The following is a 10251-nucleotide window of genomic DNA, read 5'->3' as shown; positions in this document are numbered from 1 at the left end:
AAAACTGGAACTGATTTGAGAGGGGGCACACTATTCAAAACCCACAGACAGCTGTCCATTTTCACACTAAAACACGAGTTTGAATCTGGTGCGAACACAAAAACAAAACCAAACAAGGTGGTGCTCAAGCAATCGGCTTGTAATCCCACTTTAGGATTCAGCTCTCTCTACAGCCCTGCTCTGGTATAAACCAGTGTTATGAATACTTAATCACGCCAGAGTCTGATTGTTTATTAATGCTGAGCTCACACTGCCATAAGTTGGAAATGGCAAACGCATTACTGAGATGGAGAGGTGAGAGCCTCAATTAGTCCGTACTAACACCAGCTTCCCCCCGGTAAAAGAAAAATGAGGACATGATTACTGCAGAGACAACAATTGAACCGACTCATCTGTTTCTCATTACTGGCATAAGGTTAGATAGGATGAGTCAGTCCAATTGTTTCCCTGAAATCAAGCATACCGGTGGTTTCATTAGGGGCTGCGGTTGTGTGTTGTAAAGCTGTGAACCTCTCCCAGACCATCTCAGTCCCATTTCCTGGACCTTTCCTTCTGGTCAGGGTGTGGCAGCTTGTTGACTTTTCAGGCTGACCAAGAAGGTCTGCCATGAGAATGTTCCGGTAATATTCTGGAGGCGGAGCTGGTTAACTGCTGCGTGTGATGACATCAAACTGTCGTGAAACAGGGCGCGTTGCTCATGATTAAGCAGTAAGCCAACAACAGGAAACATTAAAATGTACACCCATTTGCTGTTATTAAAACGGTTGAAGTAGCAACTATTTTTTTGGTGCTAGCCTGAACAGGCTCAAAGAGTCTGCTGACAAGGGTCTTCAGATGACAGTTCAGAAGACTGAGGCGCATGCACACGCACGCACACACATGCACACACACAAGCGCACACACATGCACGCACACACACACACGTTGCCAGACTTCTGGTCTACATACAATAATCCTACCTTTTGTATATAGCCTGGAATTAAAATGCAATCAATCTATGTTTTTTTTTTTTCTTCTAATCTACACACAATACTTAGCCATTTCAAAGTGAAAAATTAATCGTACAAATTTTCTAAGATTAATTAAAAATAAACAAGTGCAATAACTTGGTTTGATAAGTATATTTGGGATGCTTCAGCACGAGAGATACAAGTCTTTCATTGGCTAACACACCTTGTTCTCAAGGCCTTAATTGGCTGCTAATTGAAAGGAAACCACAAAAACCCGCAGACACTGCGGCCCTCCAGGATTGGAATTTGACACCCCTGCCTTAAGCTATCTCAGGAATAACCAATTGCCTTCAAGATTACACAAAAGCTTGATGTTCTACCCCTGTGTGGAATCACAGTAATTAATAATGATGATGTGAATAAAAACAGCTGTTTACCATGGTCCCTCTGTTTGGTAGCGCAGTCTCACAGAAATATAGCAGCATGGGCTCCGAAGCTCTCCCAAAAAAAAGTCTGTGACTAAATTCTGAAAAAATACACATCAGGTGAGGGATATAAAAAGATTCCCAAGGCTTGAACACTGTTAAGACTCGAAATGGAAAGTGCATGGCACCACTTACCAAAACCAGGGCGTTCATCTAAACTAGATGACAGGGAGAGAAGACATTTGGTCTGAGAGGCTATCCGAAATCCAATGGCAACCTTAAAACATCTACAGGGTTTTATGGCCAACAGAGGGAAATGTGCATCATACAACAATATAAATGATATTGCACACATCTGGCCTGTATGGACGGGATTTTCAGTTATGTCCATTAAATGCTCTTTTTTTCAAGGTAAAATGGTTTCACTGTGTTCATATAATATGTTGTGTACTTTGGGTCAGGGCAAAACAAGCCATTGTAATGCATGAAATTTACAGAACATGATACAAGAAGATGTAAAAATTTTGAGGGTTGGGTGTATTAATTTTCTGTCCAGTATACATCCCAATGTCCTACACAAACTGCTACAGTCAGTGAACTTCTACAAAGCGTATTTGATACTGATCTCTGGGCAGGTTATATAAATATGTACATTAGAGTGTATCTCCATTGACTGATTCCCACTCAGCCATAGCTGCATTCAAGGATAGGGACTGAATAGCTCTTTCCACCCTTTCAACCCAAGAAATCAATTTAAGCAGAGGAAGACTTGATAAAAAGCCAAATTTAAGTTACAGTACGTGATTAACTACAGGACTTCCATTTGCACAAATCTTAATGGGGGGACATTTTGATTTAATATAATTTTGAACATGTTTAGTCCATTAAAAGGAAGATAAAAATGAATACTAAGCCTTTTCATGAACATTCAATAAATTCAATTCTGAATATACAATGCCCTCGTTAATGTACAGTGAGAAACTTGTGCTCTGATTTGACAATATTCCATTGGGGCTTAGAGCAGGGACCCCATGATCAAAGCAGTTTGAGCAAAGTTAACTGATATTTTATTTCTTATTTTGTAATGAGAATCATTAGTCTGTTGATGTTTGGGTACATTAATTAGTTAAGCACTGGTCCTACTTAAAAATGATAATTTGACCACATTAATTTTAAATTATAGAAATTAATTGGTAATTTAAATAGTTTCAAAGGACCTTTCAAGATGTGTTTACATCTGCCATTAGCACATTTTCTTTGCAAGTGAGAACTGTGCCTGGCATATGGCTTACTTAACTGAACAGTTCTGCATGGCATTTTGGGGGGAAAATGTTATGTATAACATACACTCAGTGAGCACTTTATTGGGTATACCTGTACACCAGCTTGTTAAAGCAAATATTTAATCAGCCAATCATGTGGCAGTAACCACATGCATAAAAGCATGCAGATGTGGTCAAGAGGTTCAGCTGTTACTTGTGATCTAAGTGACTTTGACCGTGGAATGATTGTTGGTTCCAAACAGGGTGGTCTGAGTATCTCAGACAATGTTGATCTCCTGGGATTTTCACTCTCTAAAGTTTGCAGAGAATGGTGCGAAAAACAAAAAAACATCCAGTGAGCAGCAGTTCTGCAGGCAATGAGAGAGGTCAGAGGAGAATAGCCAGACTGGTCAAGGCTGACAGGAAGGTGACAATAACGCAAATAACCACACATTACAGTGGTATGCAGAAGAGCATCTCTGAACACGCAACGCGTCAAACCTCTTAAGTGGATAGGCTACAGCAGCGGAAGACCAATAAGTCTAAAAAATAGCAAATAAAGTGCTCATGAGTGTATAACATATAACAAAACATAAAACAAAATATAACATATAACATTCAGGCCATTCAACCAAGCAATGCTCACCTTTTCCTACCACTAAGGTGTACATAATGCTTAGTTTACCTAAAGGCTAGATAGTATCTAAACTGCAGTACTGTATCAAGCCTGGTCTAAAACCCCTACATGACCTGGCAAACTATTCCACACAGTGATCACTCTCTGTGTGAAAGAAATACTTCCTTAAGTCTTTTTCTAATTTCCATTTATGCCCCCTCGTTCTGCTAACAGAACTCATCCTGAAGAATCCTGTAGTTCATAAAAGAATGCAATGATGAATATTGTTAGATTCAAGTTCCATATTGAAGGGAGAAATTAAACAAAGTTAATGGAAAATGTTGTTGTTATGAGTCCAGAGGGTGAAGTGCTAGCCCGTGAATAAGAGAGGGGGCCAAGCAATGGGCAGCTCTTGATGCTACAGTACATTACCAGTGACTAATGACTTGTTGTCTAAAGCCACCCCAAGGCTGTCTGGCTGAGACACAGACGCTGTGGTGTTGTCAACAGGAAGAAAGACCTTGAGTTGAGTTAAGACTTGTCTGGAAGGAAAATCAGCTCAGTTTTTGGCAAGGTTGAGTTTTAGTTACTAATTCATCACGCAGATTCAGATAATATTGAAGCATGCCAGCATGTACAATGACCAGAGATGGAAAGTCCAGGGGCCAGAAATTTAAAGTCCTGCCATGTGTGTCTTCCACAAACGAACTCCAGCCAGCTGATTTCACTAATTAGCTAATTAGGTCTACTTCCTGGCTGAAAAATTGTGCCAATAAGCAAATCCAGATGATTGGAACAAAACACTGGGGAGGACCTTTACATTCTGAACCCGGATTTTTCCCCTCTGACAATGACATTTGTTAGTTGGGGGAGGAAAAGAGAGAAAGGTTTTGATTTTAATAATGGTACATTAAGCTAGGAGTGTATAAAACCCAAATGATTAAAGCAGCAGGGGACCAGAGCACTTATTCCTGATTCCTGGGTAAACTCCTGATAGGCTGTTTCTCTGACTTAAAGTTGCAAAAACTGTGGCGGTAAGCAGTTTCTGAGCAAATAATTGAGGTATTGCGTCAGGTAAGCACGGCATCCGTGGCGTTTCTCCTATACGTGAAAGATCGGTAACACAGATAGTCCGCAGGGAGAGGGAGCTTTCCATCCAGATAACCAGAAGCAGAACCGGGGTGCCTGGACTCACCTTCAGCCCTGCCCCGTTCATCACAATCGATTGTCGATCGGCAACCTTCAGCGATAACGAGACCGCCGAGTGGCTTTGTGGCGCTTAAGTGCTTTTAGACGAGCCGCCAGTCATCTCCCGGAGAGTGCAGGGGAGAGCCGGCCTGGTGCTACTCGGCTGGGACTTTGGGCAGCGGGGCCGGGCTTGTCTTTAGTGTATCAATTATGTCTGACCCCGGGCCCGGCGAGAGGAAAATGGCAGGACTGATCTTCATTTCAGATTGGATTGTGTTGTTGCGAGCGCAAGTGGCGGTACGGCTCCTTGTTAATCACTCCACGGTGGTGCCATGGCTCTCGGGTGCTGTTCTAATTAAAATCTGACTCCTTTCTTGATTGATTTCTCCTCTCCCCTTTTTCCATTAAGCTGCTGTGGACAGGGGTCAGAGTGTTTACTGAGGAGAAAAACATTCAGGGGAAGAGAGGAGGTAGTCGGCGGAGCTCTGCTCGGTGGTCAGAGCCAGGAGGGGCTCGCAGCACTGCTGTAAAATCCAGCTATGCCAGCTTGAAAAAATTGAGCTGGTCATAAAGGTGGTCTCGCTCAGCATGAACTGGTCAACCAGCATAGCCGAGCTGGTCATAACACTGTCCTAGCCGGGTATGAGCTGGTCAATCAGCATGGTCAAGCTGGGTATGAGCTGGTCAACCAGCATGGCCAAACTGGCCATAAAGCTGGTCTAGCTGGGTATGAGTCGGTCAACCAGCTAGCAGTGGTCTGAGCTGGTAGCTGGTCTACCATGGTCCTAAACTTGCCATAAAAAGTTGTGATTATATATATATATATATATTTGCCTGTCAGAGTAACCTCTAGGACAGTACAATTGCATTTGTGTGTGGGTGTGTGTTTGTGAGGAGTTTGTATATGGGAGTATGTGAGGGACGACTGGTAATGTGTGTGAGTGTGTGTGTGTGTGTGTGTGTGAGTGTGTGTATGCAATGCAAGGTCATCTCTAATTTGTCGACTGAGATTGCAACGTTTTATAAATACAGTATAATAAACTCTTTTCTTAATGATAACTGGGAGTTGCGGCTACCTGATCATTCTTGCATCGTTCACCATGGGAAAGAAAACATTTGCATTCATGGTACATGCACTGAACCTGCCACTTCCGCCATTCTTGGTAATTAATTTTCAGTCCATAATTATTCTCCAGAGGTCTACGGCTAAGTTAAACAGAGCTCGGCTATAATAATAAAGCTGGGGCCCAGAATGATTGAGGTTCTGTCAGACTTGCATAAAGAGAACACTACACCAGCATAACCTCAGAGGGTATATTCTATAAGAACAGAATGGCAAGGTTAGAGTTTTGCAAAAATGACTTTTAAAAAGGGTAGCATGCTGGAACTCTTGAGGACAGATGAGAAATACCAAGCTCAATCTGGGCCAAAAGATTTGTACATTTGAAAATAAGGATTGTAACTGAAAAGGAAAAAGATGGGGAAAGAAATTATGTAAGCATCACAATATATGTATGAAAAATATTTTAAAATATTAAACCTTGCCAAGTCTGACAATGTATGGGAGAAATTAATGGAGTTTTCTAAATCCTTTAAAATATATAATGATTTTTGGATGTGTGTTTGTAGATGAAAAAAGAAAACTACTTCTGCCAGACAGAAATAATTTAACAGGCCAAATCCCCAAAACGGATTGGTCAATGCCAACATGTGATACCCCATTTTATAGCTCTGATCATAGTTTCTCATCAAATGAAAAACAAAACATTTTCAATGATACCCCCTTTACCACGTTCAGTCACATAGTAAGGGACGGCACTGTGTGTGTGGATTTTTACTTGTGACATAATTATTTGCCTACTTGCATATATTGGATAATATTGGATAATAATAATATATATATTCTGCTGTTTTGTGCAGTTTGCTATAGTTTTGTAGTTTTGGATGATTTGAAAATGTGAAAAAAAAAAAACAGAAAACAATAAAAAACTTTAAAGGTACAATAGGTGATTTCGGACTAATGGTCAAGAGGAATTGCAGCAACAAACACCTTCAAACCACAGCACTATTTTTCCCATCCCTTCTCTGTGAACGCGCTGACGTTGAAACGCCATTGGCTGTGGCAATGAGCTTGAATTATTGTACAGCCATACAATGTTTCATACAAGAGTGTCGGCCCGTCAACTCTATGTTTTGAAACCAGAATTTAAGGACTATAAACACAATCAGAGGCTGAGTCATGGTGATGTCAGTGAGCCTTTTTCAATGATAGGAAGGGATTTACAATGATCTTATAACAATGTTTTAACACAAAAATCTTACCTTTTGTATCTTTAATGAAAACAGCACTCAGTGAGCCCCTAGTGTTGGCTGTCATTACTCTCTCCCCTGATCACCTTTCGCCCGATCTTCCCTCTGGTAATTCCTTCTTTTTCCAGGGTTATTTGCCTGAGCACACAAGGTGTGATTTTCCCTGATCATCATCACACTGAGATGCTGGACTGGAGGAAAATACCTTGAAAAAGTCATTATTATTGTATGACTTTCAGGCTCTCCTTCATCTATCAGCGCTGTGGTGAGCATGGTTGTTTTAGCCTGCTGTTACATTATCGACAACACAGTGTGACTCAAAACAGGCACAGTGGATACGATGCTACAGTCTTCCCAGGCATCCTGGATCTAACTAAATGTACGGAATAAGGCACAAATAAACACATAATTGCTTGGATTATTGAGATTAGATGGGTGAGAGAGCACAGGGAGTGGTAGTGCAGTTGGGCATTAGAATTTTTACTCACATTTCTTCTTGGCACAAAAAATATATACTCTATTTCTGCTTCGCTGTAAACACAGTAAATTTAGGCCACATGCTCTGTATGATTTCATAGTCCCATGATCTCAGCCTCCACGGTTTTGAGAGGAAATGATCACATACACGATTTGCATGCTTCTGCACACATTCCACACATGTACATAAATTAAACATTTAGCATTAAACAACATTTAGTTTGACTTAACTTTAGCATGCTCTTATTCAAAGCGTAATAAAAAAGAGGTAGCGGGTTCAGTCCTTGACCAATATGCCTTGTGTGAAAACGTACAAAGACAGGTCTGTATGAAATTCACTTTCTCTTTCTCATAAGTGCTGACACCAACTAATTCCAGTTTTTATATATGTAAATGGACGATAAGCTATGGCTTTTGTGAATGTAACTTCATTGAAATACTTTGCCGTCTGGGATGAGGTTGTCTGTGTTCATTGATGATAAATTGGTAGTTTTCTGGAGTCAATTGAAGTACATTTTACAGTATTACCAGAAGAGCTTAGTAAATAATGTGATATAATAAAACCCATCCACACAGACTGCTAATGAACAGTACAAAGCAATTAGAACACTAAATAACATAACCCAGAGATTAGTCGAATGCGCCTGTAATATTCATAACAAAAGCTACAGTGGGTCATGAATGGAAATGCGATTGCTTAGTGATACCCGTTTTACTGGCCTTTTACCCAAGTTCATCTTTCAAACTGCGGGCAGTTCTGTACTTATTGGACATAGATTATTACAGTTCAGTGGTATAACGCACAGGCAAATGAGATTTTGTAATGAAAATGGTTACTCATATCACATTAAGAATGGACATTTATGACCATGCAGAATGGAGATGGTGGATCAAGTGTCTCCTTCTCAGCAGTGTTCCTGAAATGGACAGTTTCTGCATCAAAAGGATCAACTTTTGATTGTGTAGAGCGGGGCGGGTCAATCAGAAATCATGAAGAGCGCTGTGACTTGACTCAGGGAAAAAAATGGATTACGTGATTTTCAGCTTCCCTATTATGGGAATAAAAGGAAATATTGACAGGTTTTATTTTATTAATTTCCCTTTGCAAATGGTAGTCATGGCAACATCCTGCTGGAAACGGATGGGTTCAGGAGAGCTTTAGAAGCGTTCTGGCTCACAGTTGAACTGGGTGGGTATGTCTCCAGATAGATGGGGCATCCAAATCTTACTCCTGCTCCAAAAGAAAACTAGTCATTATTCCCAGAGGGATACCCCTCTTTTGGTGTCTCAGGTATAATTACTGCTATTGCTAACCTCTCAAAACAGATGTGTTAAAAACAAAACAAAAGTGCAATTTTTTTACATGTCCGTGTCGAGTGAAGGACAATAAAAATGATGTGGTACTCTGAACAAAGTCTGTGTTAAAGTGTTAATATGAATAATAATTGTATTATTAATAAGAGCGGTCATCTCACGGCTGGAAGGTTGCCTGTTCAAACCTCTGTCCTGGGTGTGTCGAAGTGTCCCTGAGCAAAGACGCCTCTCCAAATTGCTCCCGATGAGCTGATTGATACCTTGCACTGCAGCCTATCTCCGTTAGTGTGAGACTGTGTGTGAGTGGGTGAAAGAGAGGCATCGATTGTAAAGCGCCTTGGATAAAAGTGCGATATAAATGCAGGCCATTTGCCATGTGCCATAATTATCGGATGACATTGCTAAAAGTTAAAACCGAGAGCTGACCACAGGAGGCAGAAAGGGAGCAGGAATTTGGCCCTGGGGGCAGGGGTAGGGACCTACGTCGCTGCTCCTTGTGAACATTTTGTGGTTGTTTTACAGTAGATACTAAAACCAGGAAGAGAACGCTGATTCATGTCGCACCTTAAGTTTCTGTTTAACTGAGCGTCTATCATGGTGCCCATACGGACAGCCCTTCCCCTGCCAGGAGCTGGCAGCCGGGCCCGGGCGCACAGACAGACCGCTCGGCACCCTGGGTACCCAGCAGCCTCTGCACAAACACAGATTGCGACCTTTTCTAGACTTATAAAAAAAAGATTAACTTTGTATTTTGACTGCAATTCTACCATTGACTTTACATTGAAAACGGGTCTGAACAGCTAATTTTGGCTGCTTGGGTTGGACTGGAAGCAGGGGGGAGGGATGGGGACTTATTGACGTCTGGTGAATGGGATGAGGCTGCCCATGCCCTGGAGCAAAGAGAGGGAGCTCCAGTGGAATTTCGCTGTGACCAGCGGCCAGGGCAAAACAGGGGAAGGGGACCAGAGGTCACACAGCTAATGGGGGCAAAACTTCCAATGGAATTATTTTCAGCCTCTGGACATGTTGATCGCAGAGAGATATATCAATCCGTATGGCCAGTAAATGTGCACACACACACACACACACACACACACACACACGCACAGAATATACACACACACATGCAAACACACACACATGCACAGATTGTACACACATGCGTGCACACACACAGCATGTACACACACATACGCACACGCGCACACACAGAATGAGACTGTGAGAGAATGCGTGTGTGTGTCAGAGACGGAGAGTAAGCAGAAATGTATAAATGTTTGTGAGCACGCAATCGTTCGCATATTTGGTGAATGAGTAAAATTTGTCTTCAGTGCTTGGTGATCATTGTCTCATTCCTGCCACTGATGTTCACTGATATTCTTCAAACTTGTAGATTGCTTTGGATAAGTGTGTCTGCGAAGTGATTGTAATGCAATGTAAGTAACGCACTATACTGGAATTAAACTATAATTACAATGCAATTTACCTCCTTCCTAGAGAGTAGAGGAGGGAAATGCTAATTAGATTTACTCAGGATTGGTTGAGACGAGTAATGAAATGCTCATATCAGTTCAGCCTGCGTGAGCAGATAGGACTTGAATGAAGAGAACTGGCTACGATGGCCCTGAACTGCGTGGGATCAAAATGGCATTATGATTATTCTGCATCTGGAGAGAAGTTTAAGCAGGTTGAAACCAAGTATAGTATCT

The sequence above is a fragment of the Conger conger genome, chromosome 12, assembly GCF_963514075.1.
Source record: "Conger conger chromosome 12, fConCon1.1, whole genome shotgun sequence".
Lineage (NCBI taxonomy): Eukaryota > Metazoa > Chordata > Actinopteri > Anguilliformes > Congridae > Conger > Conger conger.
This window is presented reverse-complemented; position numbering follows the sequence as displayed.